General features: G+C 35.4%; 1 protein-coding gene across 1 annotated transcript in view; it reads right to left on the bottom strand.

Annotated features, from left to right (window-relative positions):
• Positions 1–22,998, bottom strand: part of fbxw7 (F-box and WD repeat domain containing 7) — a 193,978-nt gene that overhangs the window by 141,651 nt on the left and 29,329 nt on the right. The window contains exon 2 of the mRNA XM_051107310.1: positions 12,111–12,166. The gene's annotated coding sequence lies outside the window, so the exon portion shown is untranslated. The remainder of the gene's footprint in view (positions 1–12,110; positions 12,167–22,998) is intronic.

The raw sequence follows: 22,998 nt of genomic DNA, 5'->3' as shown, positions 1-22,998 counted from the left end.
TTTAGCCACTAAACTTGCTAACTAGCACATTATTAGGAAAGGCGATCGCAAAGATTCATAAAAAAACCCTTATACTCACTTCAGCTGTAAGTGAAGGTGGATCATGAATGATTCGCGGGAACATAGACGGATATATGTAAATCGGGAGGCGCACTCCCTTCACAAACAAATGTAATCTACTGCATCTTTAGCAGCTCAGATGTCGGGAGTAAATGTAAATGTCGGGAGTAAAGACGACCACTATGTTCATTATTATATCCAGAAACACAACACCTCAATCTGAGATATTCTTGTCTAACTTACATCCCTGCTCCGGCATCGAAACAAAGAGGGCAGACTGTTACAGCCGATCTGAGGATGTCAATCAACTATCGTGGGAGTGGCCTCTGTGTGTGATGCCACACCGACAGGCATCTGAGAATGGCTCGATTTGAAAAAGGGGATATTATTTTTACAGATTAATTAAAAACCACTGCATGGATTTTTATCATTATAGGGTAGATTTGTACATACACTGCCAACACACATTAATGTTCAAACAACATGTAAAAGTGAACTTAGCGTCCGATGACCCCCTTTAAGAATAGGAGCTTGAAGTATGTGCAATTATTAATGTTCATTGGCAAAAAAAAAACAAAAAAAAAAAAAACTTGCTACTATAGTATTTGCTAATAGGTTATAGGATGAAGCAGCCAGACCAGTTTTTTTCAAATTCTTTCAGAAAGTATTAGACCAAAAGGCTGTCAGGAGTAAAAATACAAACAACAAAGGATCATTTAGCTAGAACCATATCAGGAAACCCAGGCATAGGGTAGCAACTGCTCCCAAAACATTACACCATTGTTTTACCTACACAACGGTCATTGTTCCAGGTGAGAGTTATCAATTTCCTGTAATCAGGAATGCAGCAGTGCCTGATATCCCACGTTTAGACTACTGGCGAACAAAAACTGACCATGTGCAGAGGCAACTGGCCAGATAAAAGTTCTGTTGGATGGTTTTACATTCACAGACAACCACTTCAAATGACCTTTAGACAGATGTGGCTAGCGTGCTGAATATGAAGGAAAAGGCTTTAATAAAACAGACACGCAAGGTCAATTTAAGACACACACCCTTTGATTTCCAAATAACCTGGAGGGGTTTTTATAAACCCTGAATTTCGATGCGACGTAAACAACACCAGAGAGGAGAAGCCTGTATATGGACAAACTGAAAGTGATTGGTATGCAGCACGGTTAGTTTACAAGCCATACTGATCAACTAGTAAGCTGTTAAATAACTAGTGGAGCAAGATCTATCAGTTATGCCTATTATTAGACCTATTATTATTATGCATATTGAGATTGACTAACGTATAAACCAGACACCATCATATCCCTGTCCGTTTTTTTTTTTTGTTTGTTTTTTTGGACAAATTGTTTTAACATGTCAGTTTAAGACCATTTTATGCCAATGATATAATGACATAACGGCATAAAAACATATTCAGAGAGCAAAGAATTCTTGACTCTTAAAGGGATAGTTCTTGCAAAAATGAAAAATCTGTCATTACTCTCTCTTGTCATTCTAAACACCTTAGTTCATTATCAAATTGTTAAATAAAGACATATTTCTGTTTTTTTGTGTGTGCACATGTACAAAAATATTCTTGTAGCTTCATAAAATTAAGGTTAAACCACTGATGTCACATTAACTTTTTAAATCTATGTCCTTACTACCTTTCTGGGCCTTGAACGTAGTAGCTGCGGTGCTGTCGAAACAGGGTCAGAAAGCTCTTGGATGCCATCAAAAGTATCTTCATTTGTGTTCATTTTTTTTACTGGAATAGCATCAGGGTTCGTACAGATACTGTGAACTAAAATTCCAGGACTTTCAAGTACTTTTCAAGCACTACTTTTTTGATTTTCAGGAATCAGAGATCACAGTCATCAAACAGTCACTTCTTTCAAATTAAAACCACGAGTTATTTTCGTAAGGGATTTGTAACTGTACTACCTTAAGTCTGATGTTTTCTACTGTTTAATAAAAAAAAAAAAAAAAATCATAATCAATCAAACAAAAATATTCACCAAACCACTCCGAAATCCTGATCTGAAATAAATGATTTGCGACTCACGCTGTCGCGCACTGAAAAAAAAGATTTGCGAACCTGCACCGAAGTCCCGATCTGAATGAACTGATTCCGCTCAGAAGTTCTGATCTGAATCAAATAATTTGCAAACCTGCACCAAAGTCTTGATCTGAATCAAATGATTTGTGATCTGCACTCCAAAGTTTCGATGTGAAACAAAAGATTTGCAAACCTGCTCCAAAGTTCCAATCTAAATCAAATGAGTTTCAATACGTGCTCTGAATGCCCGATCTGAATCAAATAATTCACGATAAGAAAGTTCCAATCTAAATCAAATGATTTGTGAACCCACTCCGAAGTCCTGATCTAAATCAAATGATTTATAAGACGCGATCTGAAGCCAAATGATTCACGATTCAGTTGGAGCTCTTCAAAACAGTGAATCGCTTTGCGATGCAACTGATTGCAGTTGATGCAACTGATTCAGAGTCTTAAAAAAAAAAAAAAACAACTCCGTTTCACCCATCACTACATGCTTTTTAAAATCGTTACAAGCAATGTCAAAATGTAAAAAAAGCTAGAAAAGTATTTTGGTTTTTTAAATTACTTGAATTTTGCGTGAAAATATATTAAACATACATAAAATTAGACAATTATTTCACAGATTCATTGTCTTCCAATAATTTAAGCACTTTAAGTACCTTGTCATGAATATTGCCATTTTAAAAGGTTTTCCAGGCCTTAAATATTAAAGTCAAATACACGCACTTTTATAACACTTTAAGCACCTTGTACGAACCCTGTAGCATCATTAAAAAAAAAAAAAAAAAAAAAAAAAAAAAAAAAAAAATCTAAAATAAATAAAAAAAAGTTGAAAAAGTGAAAAATTGCTCTAAATCAAATTCTCTGTTCCGTTTAGTTCCTCTTCATTCCGCCGTTTTGAACACAAGAATGCTCCATTTCTGAACTCTCCCTGTGAGGTCTGTCTGATCTCTTAAGACTGGCAAGTCGACTAGTTGTTTGATCAACCTACAGACTAGACTATGAAATTTAGGCAAATTCTTAGTTTAAAAATTGTTCTGAAGAGAATATAATAGCCACAGAGAATGCCACGGACGTATTCCTCTATTAACAAAATGAGCCTCTAACCTTCCATGATATGATTTCCCTTGATTAATTGCCTGTGCCAAAATTGCATGAATGGGTGGCTTCAGTCTAACAGTCAGCTGGTATTCAGGCTGGCATGAAAGCACACCTGCTAATGCCAACATCAAAAACGAGTGGTTTGCGGCGGCTCAACAGCAAGAGAGCGCCAAGAGCAGAGGGGGGGATCATTACCTGCCATTTATTAGACAGACTGTGCCAATATGCTGCAGCCAATGTGAATCATCCGAACACCTGCACGAACTGAGGCACAATCTCACGCCTGTATGAAGATTCATGACCTGACACTCCTAACACAGCAAAATCATGGCCTTTTAGAACTGGCTATCATTCATACATAGTAATTTATATGCGAACAGAACAACACGTGAGCCTTTCTCAGTTGTGAAAATGATTCAGCGTTCATAAAGTTTCACTGAAGTTTAAAAGGTTCTTTCAAAGTTGAGCCAGCTTTTCCAATCCATGTGCAGGCCTGGGGAATAATACTGATTGCAATACTAATTGCATCCCTTCTATTAAAAAGTAGCGATACCTTCAAACACAATGTTCGATATTCTCCTCTCCTCATTAAGTTTGTTACAGATGGGCATTTCATTAACGTGTCCGCTGCTCTCTCATCTATGAATGCACACTGCCAGTTAATGAGAATTAAAGCTAAACAGGTTTACAGTCATTAGAAGGTTGATCGATTTCAGAGCATCACAGACAGCAACAGCGTTTCAGGATATTAGGTGGCAGTTAAATAAGTTAGGACAACAACAATAAGAAAGCAAAAAGGGTTTGAAAATAAAATTAGACTCCCTCTCTAGAGTAAAATGAAATAATTCAGGTGAATATAAAGACTTCTGCAGGTATATTCAAGTCACTGAATCATTCAATCAGTGGATCCTGCTTGGAACCATTTTCATACATTTAAAGGGAACTTGTATGGCTTAACAAAATGTAAATTACGTCTCTTACTGTAATATGTAGTAGAAAACACATTAAAGATTTATGCTATTTAAAAAAAAAGCGGCGCCATTATGTCGATGACGTAAAATGGTTGCACTTGGTGAGCTACTGCCACTACCTGATGCTTTTTTCACCGGAAAATAAAATATTTTTATGATGACTCCAGCTACTGAAAGAGCTTATAGGTGGCAAAGGATATAAGCATAGGCTTAAACCAATTGCCGTACCATCGTTTTTTCCCCACAAGAAGTTTTCATTTTCAAGTTGTAGCACCAATAGCTCTCAGAGTGCAACCATTTCATGTAATCGAAACAATGGCGCCTCCCCATAGTCCAAAATATGTATAAAACTATGTGTTAATGTAAATCTTTCATTGGATTTCTACTACATTTTTCAGTAAGAGACATCATTTACGTTATATTAAGACATACAAGTGTTACTACCGTTGTTCCCTCTATAAGTGATATAAATATGATAATGAACAAAACACACTAACATTCAAAAGCTGCTGTTGAATATTCTTTTAATACTTGTATTCAGCAAAGATGCATTAAATTGAACCAGTGACCACAGACATGTATAATGTCAGAAAAGATGTTTATATGGTTGGAAAAAGTGAACTATTATCGACCAACGCTAATCTGCTAATTGCGACAAGAAATGACGATTTTAAGATGATATAATTAACATTTTGATTTTCTGTTAAGCTGCCCTGAAACTCTGTATTTATTTAAATAAATAAATATATATTAGATTTTATTTATTTATAGAACTAGTCAACATTTGAAGTGGATCAAAAAAGTTGTCCTAAGACAAGAACGGGTATAGTTTTGGTTTTAAGACAACTTTGATAAAAGGTTCTGATCCACTTCAAATGTTGACTACTATATATATATATATATATCTCACAGTATTAATTCTTACTGTATTTTGAATCACATAAATGAAGTCTTACTGACCATCAAAACCTGAACAAAAACTGAGACTGTTAAAAAACAACTATAATATTCATATTAAAGATCAATGAGGTTATATATAAATGAATTTAAACTGAAGTTAAAAAAAAAAAAACAACTAAACTGAAATTATTAACTGTTTTAGTGAAGTCTGTATGTTATGCAGTGTGAGAAATTGCATAGCAGTGGTGACAGAAATAAGCAGCATGAGTACAGAGATTATAATTATATTAGGTATTTTAATGCAGTACTGCCTAAATATTACCTGCACAGCACTGGTTGAGAACATGCACCTGTATATATCTGTATATACTGCCCTCTAGTGGGGTTGTTAACCAAACACTGGGTAACCAGGGTAACAATGCCCTGCACAGGCGCACCAGATCGAAATCATAGCTTCCTGTCACCACAACAGCCAGGCAGGGTGGGCTAACTGTTGTTCGCTGAATGCATTTCCTGTTTTTAAGCAGCGTTTCCGAAACATGAATGAGAATACTGACCGGAGTAAAACTGGGCATTTTTCAATGGACTGGAAAGAGGGAAACCTATTGCTGGATCTAAAAATACCAAACAAGAAAAGCTGCTCTCTCTGAACATACCCAAGGTGCCTTAAACGAATATTCCAGGTTCAATAAAAGTTAATCAACGATAGCATTTGTGGGATAATGCTGATTACAATATAAATAAATATTCTGTATAGCCACTTATAGAGGCCATTACCACAGTCGTCAGTGTCACATGATCACTCTAATATTCATATTTGGTTCTCAAGAAACATTTTCTAATATAAAGGTTGAAAACAGTAGGCTGCTTAATATTTTTGTGGAAACCATGATACTTTTTCAGGATTCTTTGATGAATAGAAAGTTTACAACATTTATATGAAATAGAAATCTTTTTATAGCATTATAAATTACTTTACTGTCACTATACACTTTTTTAGCATTTAAAAGCAGAAATGTGAATCTTTAATAATTGTTAAAAGTAACTAATTCTGTTAAAATTATTTATATTACAAATAAAACTTTAAAACGAGTGAAAACTGAAAATATATTATAAATACTATAATAACAAATAATACAACGGCCAGAATATTCCTTTAAATTCCTGACACACTTTCATCAGTAAGAATTGAATGAAATGAAGAATTGTACTCTAAAAAAAAAAATAAATATTTTCAAGTCTATTTACTCCTCTCTACCAGATAAAGTATATGAAGATGAAAAGTCAAGCGTTTGGTGTTTACATCTCAGTTAAAGTCAAATTACATGGATCTTACATCACATTTACTGTAAAGAGCCTGAGAGATGAACTCATTTGAAAACCCCCTGAAGACTTTGACTGCTCTAAGCCAAGCTGAGAACAAAGGATGTAGACAAGCTGAAGTCAGAACGACTGGGACTACAAACAGAACAGAAAGCTCTCATCCATGACAGACTCATAGTGGCATCAACCCACAAACAGGCCAAACCTGCACTTGCAAGTGAGGTGGTGTGGTGTAGTGGTTAAAGCTCAGGGCTGATTAAAAATGGACAGTTGGACTGCAGGACGATGGAGTCGTGCAGACTAAATGGCTGCCGTCAGTGGCCTCTCCTGTGAACCACACAGAGAAAGCCTAAATTATTAAAGAGGAATGAATAGAAGAACAGACCAAATGAAAGGGAAACACTGGTGAAGAGGTTCTAGGTTTGACAGTCACACTTGCATGATGGAGATTCGGGTCATTGTAGGGAGTTGTGTAAAGGCTGGAATACACTACTCAACTTTTAAAATATGAACAGATTTTAAAATGCTGACTTTGTAAATTGTCACAGAGGAAAACTGGCCGTCATACACTATTGCCACGTACACAATGCAAGTTTCAGGAGTGACAACTGCATTTAAATGCGGGAGTGAGCCCCGTAAATTACCATTCCATGTGTACATAGAATAGTCACTCCCGTATTTCTAACCATAGCAACATTTCGGTATCTTGCGGGAGTGAATAAGCAGCCATTTTTTGTCTGTCAATTTTAACTAAACTACGGCTAATAGATGTGTTGTGTTTTGTTTATGCTCTGGAGGCTGCTTCAGAGAGCGCTGTCTTTTAGTGTTGCCATGTTCTCATATTTACAAGCGCTTTTAGGCATGTTGTTTTGTCTTAGCTCATAAAGCCAGGCACTTTATGGAGTTAATAAAGTGGTCTGTTGTGGATATGAGATATGTTTTTCTGGTGTTATAAAACAACGCATTTGGGTGTTTTATTGTTTTTTGTGATTGTCCTTGTTGTTTTTTTTCTATGAAGATCTGGCAACACTGACACTTTACCGCAGGGCTCGTGAGCGTAACTAGGCCCTATCAAAATGTGGTAATGTTAAGTCTTCTTTTACCGTTATTTTCTTGCATCTCACATACTGTACAGACAAAGACAAATTTCTGATACGCATTTAAATGCGTCATTAACTTGTTCAGTTTCATACATACTGTGTAGAATTTCTGTAAATGCAGCTGTCAATATATTTTGGGAGTTAATTCAGTTGTCGAATGCGATTGTCAGTCCCTTATTTTAGTGAATTATGCATGTACAGAACGCGATTAAAGGAGTAAAGGGGAACTGAAAACCGAATTTTGCTGCAGTGTGTACATGGCCTACATGACTAAGGATTACACACTACCAGACATTAAAGGTCCACTGAAGTGCTTTAAAACACACAGCGTTATTCTGTGTGTTGACGTAATTTCAACTGAAACAGGAAGACAGGGCGAGACATATACAGCAGTCCCACTCCATTTTTTAAAATGGCGAATAGCGTTTGGTTTATATCACAGCTTGGACCAGAGCCGTTGAGCTGGGTAAAGCCACATTTGACAGCATATGACAGCTACAATCTTATCCATATCGCATTATCAACATAAAATAGCATTCTGTGTAGAATTCAATGTGTCCAATACTTTCTGTGGTCTGTGTCGACTCTCGCATATGATGCGCTATGTGCTATCGTGTCTCTGGACCGCAGCAGACCGTGTGCGCTGTGCCGGTTTGTGTGACGCAAAGCGAAACCAGACTTTATTCGCCCCAACGGGAATTCATATTTACACTCTAAATCATTCCCTATCCCCTATATAGTGCACTACATGTCATTGACCATACAGAAAATACAAACTCTGTGAACAAGTGACCAATTTCAGCCAAAGCTTCAGCATCTATTTATAGTGTAGGAGGCAGGATGCTTTGGATTCTAGAGAGCATTTGATTGGATAAAGTTGAAAGTTGATAAAGGGTGATGTCATCAAAATCGTTGATCTATATTGGTGGAAGTTAGAGACTAAGTTTTGAATGTTTATATCTTGTAAAAGTGAATTTTGTCATTGTTTAGAAGCACAATAGCTTAATAACTTTGAGACAAACATGCTAAAAGCCAAAAAAAAAATTACTCTGATTTCATGGGGACTTTACAGTCATTCTGATCACAACAAACTCACACAGAAGTGTGTTCCTTGTTGCTAGGAGTCACATTACAAATCAAAACAATAGTGCTGTGTCCCAATTTGCATAATATATGTGCTAATAAAGCAATAAGCCCCAAGAAGCTGTGGTTTACAGTGAATTTATAACAGCTAAGGGGCGTTGATAGGCACAACAGGAAGTAGAGTGCCTAAACCCCCCCTTAGCTGTTATAAATTCACTATAAACCATGGCTTCATGGGGCTTATTGTTTTTATAAAATGGTTATTCCATATACATAGTAAGGTTTTACAAAATAAAAGAGCAAATAAAGTGTAATGACAAAAAACAGTATCCTTCCACCAAACAATGTAGTTCCTCAGAAACAGTTGTGGTTGCAACAAAGTGCAACGTCCCAAAGTTTGTCTCATATTCTGCTACATACATGCTTTTAGGGAATAGTCCAAGTAGGTGAATAAGCAGTAAAATGGTTCTAAAATGGGTCCAAAACGTCAAACATGTTTGATATCCTCTGACTGGATAGATTCTCTATGATTTTCTTTGAAATCTGCCAACTCAAATCTGCAGACTGGCTCCGAATTTCAGCAACTAGCATCAACTACTTCAGACTACAAACGGGAAAAAAAAATAAATAAATAAATAAATAAATAAATAAAAAAAACGCATAGCATATTCTAGCCTTAACTGATTCAAGACAACTTGGAGGGGTTTTAATGCAGATGGAAACATTTTCACAATACAAAAAAAAATAAATAAAAAACATTTTCTCACGCTTTTCATAAGACACTTATGCAAAATCTTAACCGATAAAGCAAGATCATTAAGGAACACCCAATGTAGACAGAATCTCTATGGCAGAGGTTGTTAGATTTCCTTAATAAACCTACTTTTAAATGTTAAATTGTGTTGTGACATGCTTTCTTTGAAAGATGGATTATACCATAATTTTTTACACCACTTAACTGCATAGTCACCAGCAAATTACTCCACATTTGGCACTTTGTGAGCATTTTATTTTTGAACCTAATTGAACAAATATAATGCACAAAAGAATAGTTCTTATATTTCTAAGTAAACATAATTAACACAGTTAAGAATATATGATGTGTATGAGAATACAAATATTAACATGCCTCATATTAAACTATGATTCACTTTGTGTTTTTCACATATACTATGCAATTAGTTTATGGTGAGGATGACATGAAACTATTAACACGTGCACTTCACCTTCAAAATGTGATGCATTTCTGAATACAACAATATGCAGAGTAAAATAATGTTAGTGTGGCAGGGTTATTATGCAGATTTGATTTGCTACAGAAATTTCAGTTTATGATGTTTACTTGGGTTATTTTTTTTTCCAGAAAATAGTAGTTAGGAAAGGTTATTATACTGACTGCTGACTGGGGGTATTGTTTTGTTATACATTTAGAATAATGTGCACTGATAAACACTAAGACCAGCAGTTTTTATTGAGAAAGCAAACAGGGTCAATCAGGATTTCATGTGGCCTTTACGCACTGGATTAGTCTATACTATATGCTGGAATCCCTCTGAGATTCACACTCTTTAGTCTGTTTGTGCTGCCTGCAGATTTATATATAAAAAACACACACTTATCAAATAATACTGTGCAGCTCATACGGCATTCAGAGCTTATGTATAATTCATCACTGATATATAACATTTCATATTACGGGGCCGTCAGCCTCTTTCTACCCCTGTCGTTTCTCTTACGATTTACCGTGGACTCTCTTTCAGCTCAGCGCATCTTTTTAAAGCAAGGTATTATAAACAGCCCAGTGGCCTCTAGCAGTGCAGCTCTTTAAAAATTCATCAATGAAAGAGCTGCCCCCCTCTGCACCATATCAGTTTACCTTTAATTCACAAAAGCGTGACGAGACATACATTATTAACCAGCTGCACGACCAGCCAAGCACAGAACTCCCCCAAGCAAATGCAGAGACACAAAAACAAACATGGACCCTTGAACATGAAGCTGCCTGTCTCACAAAAACCCCTCTTTCGTGTATCTGGGCTGCACACAGTGGGTCTTGTGACCGACACTGAGGGGAAGTGTGAAAGTTCACTTCCTTGCTTCAACACCAAGGACAATGGGTGGCTGGGTGGGTCTCTCCACCTTTATTTTCTTCCTCCTATCTTTCATCCTGTGAATGGTACAGCCATCACATCCGGGAGAAGACAACAAATGGTTCTAAGTGCTCCGAATGGACTGCTCGTCTCATCAAAAGCGTTTGTAGCAACTGTGAAGGTGCAGCATCTGAAGCTTCAAAACGCAGTCTCTCAATGCAAATTTAACACTAAGATTTAAAACCAACACTTAGAAAATTAAATCAAAAAAAAAAAAAAAAAAAAAAAAAAAAATCTAAATTCCAATCAGATGTCACTCAGTATTTAATCTGAACAAATCTTGGAAAACTAACTGAAAAGATTCAAGTCACTGAGATGAATCAATTTCCACCAACATTTGCTAATTGCCACCAAATTGCCCATAATCTCAAAACCAAAGCATAAGCAAAAATTGAAACGACAGCATGTCTAGTAATCTTAGAAGAAAATATGGATATACATTACTGTTCAAATTTTGGAGTCAATTTGGAAAGGAATTAATACTTTTATTTAGCAAGGATCCATTAAATTCAAAGGTGGCAGTGAAGACAAGCATAATGTTACAAAAATTATTGTAAATACACTGTACTCTTCTGTTCAAAGAATCCTGAAAAAAAATCCATAACATTTTTCCATAAAAATATTTAGTAGGGACGCATGATATTGGATTTGTACCTAGATATATTATATCTATCATATCTTATATGTAAGCTATAGCTTCTGACCTTTAAAAATCAAAACATACTCATGATTTTATGACATCAGTTACTGGTTACTGCTTTGTTTAATCAGAAACACAGTCTAAAGGTTATTTGTGTATTTTACTTTCATTATTTTTAGAAGTAGGCCAACAGCGCCCCCTACGGTATCAAAACTTTTTACCAAACAGGCATTAGGACCCAGGAGAGGCATACACTGAACGCTTCATTCTGCATTCTCAGATTAAATGAGGAAATCCAAAACAGTAAATCTAATCATCATTCAGGCAAAACTTTGCTTCAAGAAGGAGCCACGTTGCTTAAGTGATCTAAATCGCTAGCGCACGTGAGTTATTCCTCTTATCGACAAGACATATCGGCATAATTTTTCATATCGGGCAGATGCCGATATGTACATTTAAATCCATTATTGGCCGATTCCGATATCAGTCGAGTTTCGACATTGATAATAAGAAATGTTTGTTAAGAACCAAATCAACATACAAGAATAATTTCTAAAGAACTTGAAATTTGACACTGAAGAATAAAGTAATGGCTGGAGTAATTTAAATATATTACTGTTTTACTGTACTTCTGATTACGCAGCCTTTTGAATGGCAGTGAAGACCTGAAACCAGATTTTCCTTTAGTAACAGAAGATAAAATCTGTACATTATATAGTTACTTACGATTCACACGTCTGGCAGCTGAGAGTGCGTCAAATGTGGTTCTCCACCTCTGACTTCTGTAAATAAAGAAAAAAGGTATTAAAAACCATCTCATTTCCTCTTGATGTTATGAAGGACTGACACACAAACCTCATAATTTAATTCAAAATGTCGCGGAATATTAAGAAACCTCATTTCTAGTACACATTTTCATTGCCAGTATTGAAGTCTTCATGAAATGGAAAATCGTCTATTTTCTAAATGCATTTTATTAATCTTATTGTGAAGGACTTGTCATAATCTGGTGATGTATGCCAGACTTCTCCAATCATTCAGTCTGCTTAAAACCTCAACCCTTCTTACAATCGACTGCAAGCCCACATTTACATCTCCCTTCATCCAAACCAACAACTGATGAACAGAATCAAGTCTCTGCTCTGCATTTTTTCTTGATTATCCGTTTCACTCATCACAATATGGAAGCAAATGTTTGTTGCTACTTCCATTGTATCGCAACTTTAACATTCGGCTAGAAAGTGTTTGCATAAATTACAGCAGAGCCTCATACATTTCATGTGGGAAGAGTTGAATGATTGTGAACATGGAAGAAACTTAAGAATGCTGACAATTTCTGATAGCATTTTCCATGAACCACTTCTTACATCCATGTAATCAGACAAATTATATAGTGAAAAATCGCACTCCGTTATTTCATCATCTTGCCAATACTATCTCACGAGACTGATCGTGAGCACTGCTGTGGCTGCTCATTAGCATAATATTAAACAAAACTGCTGAACTGAACTAATTTAGCGTGCTGCATTTTGACAGCGTTAATATAGAGCGCTTTTGTAGGGTAACCTTGAAGGTAGCATCACCCTGATACGAACACAGGATTTTTGCACTGGCTTTTGGATTATTGAAGAAAATTGTTGATTACACTTTTTTCGCTAACCTTCATGAATGAACAACTTTTATGAATTTTGAAACCTAAATACAATTGCAAGAATTAAAGATGAACATGGCTAAACAAACTGCATCATGGTCGCATGACTTCCATATCACCCTAAGCAAATTTCCAACATCTCTTTCAGTCTTTATCGTAAAACATTTTCCTGAAAGTGTGAATAGTCTGAAAGAGCACGATTATAAAAAGCTTTGTTTTTTTTACAGCCTTGGAGCAACTGCCTTTTTCAAGACAAGTTTAAAAGAAAAACAAACAAAATCACGATGTATTTTATGACATTGAATGAAAAGAGCAAATATCTTGAGACTGTGTTTAATCTCAGACCTCGGTTAAGGAATTTATTCAAAAACTCATTCAACGACTGCAGTGGATGTTAAAACCAACTCATTTTTGGGTTTTAGCCTACAAAAACGAAAAATGTCATCCCTGCGGTACTTCAGTAATCATCACTGAATGACCAGCATCAAAATACATCCAAATAATGCACAGAAAAAAAATATGACCTGAGATGCACTCCATGATGCTGTTCAACAACACAGTAGGCGTAACCATAGAGAACAGGGGCCACCGAGAGGAAACAAGCTTATACACACACCATTCATTGTAACTTACACCACAAGAAATGTTTTCATACCCGAATTCCAACTTCTTTCACTCTGATCCCAGAGGTAATATGAGGACAAGCAACTTCCTGCTAGCTTAATACATGACAAAAACAAAAAACAAAACACACCTCTATCACTGCGAGACTAGATAACGTGACCATCTACATGTACCTAGATATAAACAAACAAACAAAAAAAAAAAAAAAAAAAGAGGTGCCTCATATTGAAACTACAGCAATTTCCCAGGATTTTTCTCAAAATCAACAACAGGGTGGTTGAAACGGCATTAGGCAAGAGTGATGAATATTAGATAAGACACAGACAAAAGAACAACCCCTGGATAACAGTCTGCTTTTATTAAGAGTGCAGTACAGCTGCCATGGGTTTTTCCTCTTTACTTGGAGTCGCCGTTATGCCCACCACATGAGATCCCAAGCCTGCCAATTTTGATATTTTTTAGTCTAATTTGTGTTTCACAAGCAAAACTCTTAAATTATTTTTACATGGCTAATTCCATTGAACTGCTAGTGTTTATAAAACACTAAAATGTAGGAAACATTCCAAGGTGTGTGAAATGGAGCCATAAACAGTGGTATATTTGAGGGAGGAAAAAAAAGATTTAAAAAAAAAAAAAAAAAAAAACAAACGTTATGGTCATATAAAATAGCAGTGAAGTATAGGGATGCACCAAAATGCAAATTCTTGGCCGAAGCTGAAACTGAACAAAATGAAACACTGAGCCGAAGGCCAAAGGCCGATTACCGAACACAGTTTTTCATGTTTTTTTTTTCCCCCCCATGTATTTTAATTAATTACAAAACAACAATTTAAAAATATTTACTTGACACTAAACATTTTTAACATTCGAGTACACATAATCGCCTACCAACGAAGCACAATTTAACTTAAAATTACTAAGTAAAAAAGAACAACTAAGTAAAATAATATTCTTTGATTATTTTTAAAACCCCCTTCTTGAATCAGGCATGTGTTGTTTTTTTTTTGTTTGTTTTGTTTTTTTGTTTTTTTTTAAAATGTACAAATAAATTCAGCCTTGCTTAGCAGAAGAGATTTATTTTAAAACATTAAAAAAAAAAAATATTACAGATCCCAATACAATAAATGTATTAATAGAGCTGTTGCAATTATTGTTATTATTTTTGTCTTACTTTTTTTTTTTATTTTACAGAACAACAGTAAAATTAGAATACTAACATTTACGAATGTTGACTTATTTGGCAGAAACCCGCAAGACCTCAGGACTTTTTCTGTTGATAGCAACAGATTTATGAATGATTCTCATCACGCTGTTTTAGCACAGTTTTTCCTCACGCTTTGGACTTTGAACCCTGGGTAACGAGCTCGTGCAGCATTGTCAAAATACAAACAATTTGCTTGTGTTATAGAAAACATAACCTTCTGTAGTTTATTTACTAATGATTTAAGGCTATTTTGTAATTTCAGTCATCATACAGTAACCAGCAACAACCACCCCTTCTTCTCATCGAAGACATGCGATGCGGTACTAAGCAGTCTCTCGCTGTGTGTGCTTGTAATGATTTTCTTTCTCTGACATTTTTGAATGCTTCCACATCGCAGACATGTTTGCTGCATTAGTGCGTGCCTCTATTTAATTGCGTCACGTCATTGTTCAGTATAATTTATTCTGTCATTTCACTTATTCGGCCGAACAGCGAAAGATCTTTGATTGCTATTTTCTGGCAAATAATTTCGGTTGCCGAACATTCGGTGCATCCCTAATAAAGTAAATAAAAATTAAAAAGATACATGCCAAATTTACAGTTTAATCCCGTTTACACTTCAAATCCCATTCTGTAAAAGATTCTGGCTGTTCATAAGACATGTAGAAAGTTCCTACGTGTGACAATAGTTCTGGAGCTCTGCAGAGAGATTAAATAAAAACAATCAAAATCTATTCAAACTCCTGAACATGATAGTCAAAGCAAAGCTGGAGATCTACCACAGATTCCTGTGATCAAGAACACAAGCTAAAACACACAAGAACAAACAATGAAGATGTTGACCAAGATTTAAGCGACAAAAAAAGAAGCACTGTTGATTCTAAACTGAGCTTATGGCTAAATAAAGTCTACATATAATCAAAACTGACCCAATTTCTTACACATTTCTGGTTTATCTGATTCATCTTTGGACAAGATACACGCAAATACACTCAAATCCATATAATGCATTTAAAGACGCACTCTCATCCGAGGCCACGCGCAGCAAAATCAATGAGTAAGGCCAAGTGTGCGAAATAAATATGTAAAGCCTGCTAGCATTCAAAACCCCGACAACTGACACTGGCTGTGACAACAAATTTCGATTTGGCTGAAACACTGTCACGTTCATACATACAGAGAGGCTTTTGCCAACAAAATCAAAGAGCAAACAGAAACCCCAGTGGTGACTCGGTACCCGTCTAATCTTGGGCCAGTGATGCAATGTGTTCCCATGCACACTCGGAGACAAAGGGCAAAGGAGGGTCATGTTCTTTGAAAGCAACTACGTAATACACAAACAGACAGCTGTTTAGCATGATAGCATTGCTGTAAACTGAGGACCTATGGCCATCCACACCACTGAGAGATTATCTTTTGAGGTGCCTCAGCAAGAACTCTGAAATCCTGGTACACAAGGTGTCCAGGACATAGGCCAACAAGGTCAAAGTCACCTGGAGGAACAAATGGGGTTACAAAAGGCTAATTTAAGATGTCAAACATCTCACCTTGAATACGGAAGACAGCTCTTAGACTAAAGTCGAATGAATAAAAATGCAAAGATTGTGTTCTGCATTTTCAATCTCATAGACCATAAAATGAAAATGGCGAACAAATCAATGTATCTGCTAGCTCCACTATAACTGGTCTTCCCCACCAATTTTTAATTAATACATGACCCCAAAAATGAATAAAATCACATTCTATAAAAAAAGATTGCGCTGCTAGTGTATAGTAACTAGAGTATAGCAACTGTATACGCCATTAAATAAATAAAAATCCTAAAGAAATAAAAATTTAAAGTTAAACGAAATAAAATGCTAAATAAGAAACAATATATTACTTCACATAAAATCTTATATTAAAAAGGCAAATAACTGAATCAAAAAAAAAAAACCTAAATAAATATCAAATATAAGTTATACTAAAAAGTAATTTCCCAATTTCCCACTGAGACTGAAAGCATTTTTGAACATCAATATCAAGTCTGGCAGTACTATCATATGCACCTGGCAGCGTATCAGTACATATGCTTATACACATTTGCGATATAGACACCCTTTTGTAACCTAAATAAACTTTAAGAGTGTCAAATATAAGGAAATGAGCTTAGCAAAAGTCCTATCAGCACTTCTAAGTAAATATGTAATTACAACAAACTTTTTTTTTTTTTTTTTTTAAACGAGGCAATGCATGTAAGTGAAATTTTGGGATAACATTAAAATATAAACTTTGTCATGTATGAGTTAAAAAAAATAAAAATAAAAATCTGCACCTCCAACACCAAAACAATCAATTCTATTCCAGGTAAACTGCACTATAAATAAAATATAAATAAAAAAATTATTTCATTTATTTATTTATGTAATGTGAAGTCTGATCTTTGAGAAAACAAAGGGTCACTAACTTTGTCAAGTCTTTTATTTATTTATGTTTTTTTTTTTTTTTACATTTTTACTGAACTGTACCACAAATTTGTCCTATGTGACAATGCAAAAATTAAGGGCAAAACAAATAGCATAAGAGAGATTTATCACTGTTAGACACTTGCTGTCATAGTGTTATTTATTTAATATGAAATTCTGAATTATTTTTTCCCATGACTTGTTGGACATTAAGACAAACTTTTATCTGTTCAAAACTGCTGAAAATGATACCATTTTAAGACAAGTGATGATTGTATCACCCCTACTGCAATACTCAACTGTTTTAAGATATCTTGAGATAAAAACAAATCTGTGGTTCTTTTATGTGTCACACCATAGGACATTACGTCACACGAAAAGACAGAAATGTAGTTATTAAAGCAATTTCTACTTAATTTTTAACATGTCAAAGACGCAAGCTGAATTTTAATACAAACAATATCAACTTTTTTTTTTTCCCAAACAAAACATGTTGATATTGTTGACAGTTTATCAACAAAATTCAGTCTCTTCATCAATCTGAAACTCTACTGAAACTCTTCTAGCCTTAAGATGGGAATGAATTTTTTAAAAACTATAAACTAATTTACTTTCTATAACGCTCTCTTAGGATCACCTCCATTCTGGTGCATCCCAGTTAAGTTTCTCTCTATATTTCCATGTCCTTTCTCTTTCATTAATTTCTCTCTCTCAGTTCTTCCTGTCTCAGAAACAAAGCAACACATTACACTTATTTTCATGACAGTTTATAACAGTAAAAAGTTTCTGCAAAAACATCAGAAAATAGTTTTCCTAATGTTATTGCATTTAAAAACACTGAAAATGATAAAAATAAATAAATAAATAAATAAATAAATAAATAATAAAACAAAACATAAATCTTAATTACTTAAACGGCCTCTTTAAGAGACATTGTCCTATGGTGTGACATTTCAGCTGTTTGCGTCAATTAATGACCTTGCTATTCCGAGCTAATCTGTCATTAGCAGTAAGCAAGACACATTCGCATATTTTTCCACAATTGTATAGTGGTAACAGTTTAAAAAATAATTTATATATAGGTGTTGCACCAAAGGACAACAAAACGTAACACTTTTATAGTGGTTCCAAAAAAGTTTCACCATTTACTGCATTTTAAATAACGACAACATGAATTATATTCATTTTTATCTTGTGGGACAGTGACAATGCCATGACACGTCAACAACCCAAGCATGTTTTTCAACATTTAATGAGCACGTCTCCCAAAAGAAACCTGAGAATGAATTTCCCTGAAACATACAGGTCTACTAGGAATATTCCCAGCCCAAGTAGTCTAGATGTGCAAGAGCAGCATTAATTGCTACACAAACAATCACAACCTTGCCACCCCAGTTGGGTTTCTCAATGAGAAAGCTACACTTAAGTGTCTGGGTCAAGTACATTTGATACCATGTTTCTCTCCAGAGAAGAATTTACACCTCTCTCTACCGAAAACCTAAAGTAATCCAGATGTGCAGATGGCAGGATCTGGGTCTCAAAGCATGTGTAAGGAATCAACTTCAAGACTCAACAAGTTCAAGTGTAAATGTTGGTTGGGAAAGTTATGGAAATACGCAAGAGTTCTTAAGAAAACGGGTTCACAAAAAGTCAAATTCACGGAAACCTTTGTTATGTCTAAATTCAACTGCCTCAATATCAGTTTCACATTCAGTATATCCAACTCAGTTTAGTTCACATTTACCTTTCACTCAAACAAACCCTTAGCAAGAAGTGCCAGTACAGCAGAGGGATGGTAAAAGGGTTGTGATAACAGTTCCTGTAAGGGTGTGAAATTTGTAGCCTAGTGTTTCTTCATCGGACATGTTCTCACAGTCCCCAGTAAAGGGGAGGGGATGGTTTGGCCAGATCTCCTGGCTCCTCAATCAAGTGGATACTCAGGACATACATGGATGCGTAAAGTATTAAATAGGGTGTCAAGTCTTGGCTTGGATAGTTGAGAATTTGATCCACTAAGATCTGATAATCCACATTAAGGGTTAGAGAAGCTAATTATGAGTAGCTTGGCAAGCTTCAGTTTAAAAATAGTTATGACTTTATTAAATCTCATTAAGAGAGCAAAATAACATTATATTTTAGCATTAGAGCTAGGAAGGTTAACATGTATAACATTAAGAGCCAGGGGTGTAAACTGAGCAGACTGAAGATGTGCACATTTTTCTTATTTTTCAAATTTATATATATAAAAAGTTTTCACCTTCAGCTCTTAATGCATTGTGAGCATTTGAACCTTCGGTAATAGTTGCATATGAGTCCCTCAGTTGTCCTCATTTTTGAAAAGGGTTCAGAACACAAAAATGTTGAAAAACCAAAGAATTTGTGGGACCTGAAGGAATTTTCAGAAAACAACAGGCAGTTTAACTGTTCAGGACAAACAAGGGACTATCACTTTTTGCAAAATAATTAATATTTTGTATATTCTGCAAGGTGTATGTAAACTTCAGACTTCATCTGTGTGTGACATGTTTTGCTTACAGACAGCTTGTGTTGATTTAGTTAAACCATACACTACCAATATATTATACATATTACTTATTTAAAAATTTAAATTTTTGAACTAACCCAACAAGTTAACTTTAAAAGATTTAGTTTAGCAGGAATTTCATATTAAGTGAAAATTAAGTCTGATTTAATGTTATAAATGGCTAACGGTTAGCAACTGTATAACTAACAGAAGAATCATAAACTCTGATTAAATACAGGTATGTTGAATTACAACAGTGGGCTTTGAGACAGTGAGCCAAGACTTAAACGCAACATCTGGAGACCACACAGATCTTCTATAGAAATAAAAAAGTAAAGCAAACTAACTTAACTGTAGAAGTACACAGGAAAAAAAAAAAAAAAAAAAAAAAACACATCTTTCTCTGAAACACGAAATCAAAACACCTACACAACCAAATTTAGTTTAAAACTAAGGCAAAGGGTGGACTAAGACAAATTGCACTTATAAGCACTAGTGTTTTTAAGTACAGAAGGAAAGGCCAAATATCATACTGTGAGACATGAAACAAAAAAAGAAAAGCAAATTCCTTCGCAATAATTTTAAAATCACACAATACCATCTGTCTGACAAGGTGTCACTTGTTCTCAGATCAGAAGCCCAGGAGGAGTGTTGGCACGGCTGTACCTGGAAGTGAATCAGGAGGAGAACAGCATTCATAAATCATAGCAGGAATGCGCTCTCGTTTCCTCCGCCCGTTCGGCTGCTCTTCACAGAGGTGTTGGTGCTGTGGTTCAAGGCAGCAGGGACATGTTTTTCTCATAAGACTGTTGGTTTGGATTGGGTGGGGTACCTGATCTGAAATCAGCACAGTAGGGGTGCTTTTATTAGGAGCAGGCTAAACCTGACAGTCTGTGTAATGATATAAAGTCAAGCAATGTGGCCCATGGCACAGCTCCACCGTGAGGCCCACCGCAGAGATCCACGGCTAGGCTCAGGTTACAGCGCGTTCAGGTTCAGATAGCACTGGGTTGGGCCAGCCAGCATCTACTCCAGTTACAGAGAAAAAATGTGGAACAAAGTGAGAGAGACAAAAGAGGGAGGGAGGAATTCCAAAGATGATACAACTTCTCCCTTGTGGTGAAACACTAATAATATAATCCATCATAATTCAATGTACATAATTCTACATACTCCACAGCATCTCTCTGTATATCAACTATAGAAACGGTCTTTCCTCATAAATCACTCCATGCAGCAAGTATTAAAGGGGTCATCAAATGCCCACAAGTTGACATGATTCTTTAGGGTCTTAATGAAAAGTCTATACCCTACTTTGGTTAAAATTTCTTAGTGGTAGTGTAAAAGATACCCTTTTTACAAAATCACCTCTTTTTAGAGTAAACCGTTCTGTTGCATTTGACTTTAAATGCTAATGAGCTCTGCCCACCCCGCCCCTCTCTACTGTGGGGTGACGAGCTGTTCCATTTACTTTAGCCGCATTTAGCTGTGAAAATTGCTAACTAGCACATTATTAAGAAAGCCAATTTGCAAAGATGCAAAAAAAAAAAAACCCTTATAATCAGTTCTGCTGTAGGTAAAGCTGGATCATGAATGATTTGAGTGAATAGGCCCATTTATGTAGATCGTCGAGCGCATTTCCTTCTAAAAACGAAAGTAATGTTAATCCTCTACATCTTCAGCGGGACAGATGTCAGAAGTAAATAATGACTGCTATGTTCATTTTTACAAACAAAACACCTCAATCGCTCAGTTGGAGCCATTCTTGTCTATGGTAAGACGGCCTTGTCAATCAACTATCGTGGGAGCAGCCTTGGTTGGTGTGACGTCACACAGACGAGAAGCTGAGAATGGCGATTTGAGAAAAGGGGATATTACTTATAAAGATATAGAAGTAATATCACTGGGTGGATTTGTATCATTATAGGGTGGTTGTGTACACGCACTGCCAACACACATTTATGTTCTAACATGTAAGAGTGAGTTTTGTATCAGATGACCCCTTTAATAAATGAACTGAGAAGCACTAAATCAACGTTCACATAGTTGGAGAATCAGCAGTAGTTTAAAAATTTGGAATTGACCCTTCGCAAAGAACAAGCCATGGCGCTTTCACACTACACGTGTTCTCATGTGAAAAATACACTGGAAAAATAAACAGGAAACTGGCAATGCACTGACAGACAAGACAGAGCAGGTTACTTTTGGTATGAAACAAAGTCTTACCTTTTAAATTTTGTCATTTTAAAGAAATTCAAACAAAAAACATTTTGTGGCTCTTTAATGTGTCGTGACAGACCGCTGTAGCTCCTCATTTCAAGCGGCACACGAACTGATCATCTCTTCCTTTTTACTAGTGAATGAACATCAGAAGGTATGTTGTTTTAACTGGAAAGATGACAGTACACCATTTTTCAAGTTCAAGTCCACTGACGTTAATCTACAAAATGGCAGAATCTGCATTCTGATTGGTCAGATTACCTGTCAATCAAGCTCCCTGCGAAGGGTCAATTGAGAAACCACCACACAACACAAAAACAAAAAACACTTTTACTTTTAAATCGCAAATGTTAAAATTCCTTACCATTTTCCATGGGAACTAGTGCCCTATAAAATCTGTTTTATTTTTTCCCAAATTCAGTTTTTTCTGTTTACATTTTTCTGGATTCCACTTTTTTTTGTTTTAATTTTCAGATTAAATTGTATTAATCAAAGAACATGTCTAATTAATCAAAATCATTAAACTTATACAATTTCACATTAATTTAATAAAGGTTCAACAAACATGACATGTTTAGGGCCCTATGAAATGTTTTATTTTTATCTCACCATATGTTTTACTGTTATCAAATTGTGTGTTTTAGCATGTCTAATTATTTGAATGCATACTTAATTTATTTAAATTTTTTCTTAAAATAGCCTTATAAGAGTTTTTTTTACCCTCAGAAATTCTGTGTCGTGTTTTTAAAATGTTCTGGTTATCAAATGAAGGCATAAAACATTCATTTCATTTATCTTTTAATTACTGAAAATTAAGCAAACTTTTTGGAGAATTTACTATTAAAATTAAAACATGGAAAAAATGTGGTAGTAATAGTAATAGTAGTAATATATTTCTGGCACAATGTCTTCAAGTTAAACCAGACTTTTATTTTGACGGGCTGCTG

The sequence above is a fragment of the Labeo rohita genome, chromosome 1 (assembly GCF_022985175.1).
Source record: "Labeo rohita strain BAU-BD-2019 chromosome 1, IGBB_LRoh.1.0, whole genome shotgun sequence".
Taxonomy (NCBI): domain Eukaryota; kingdom Metazoa; phylum Chordata; class Actinopteri; order Cypriniformes; family Cyprinidae; genus Labeo; species Labeo rohita.
This window is presented reverse-complemented; position numbering and strand designations above follow the sequence as displayed.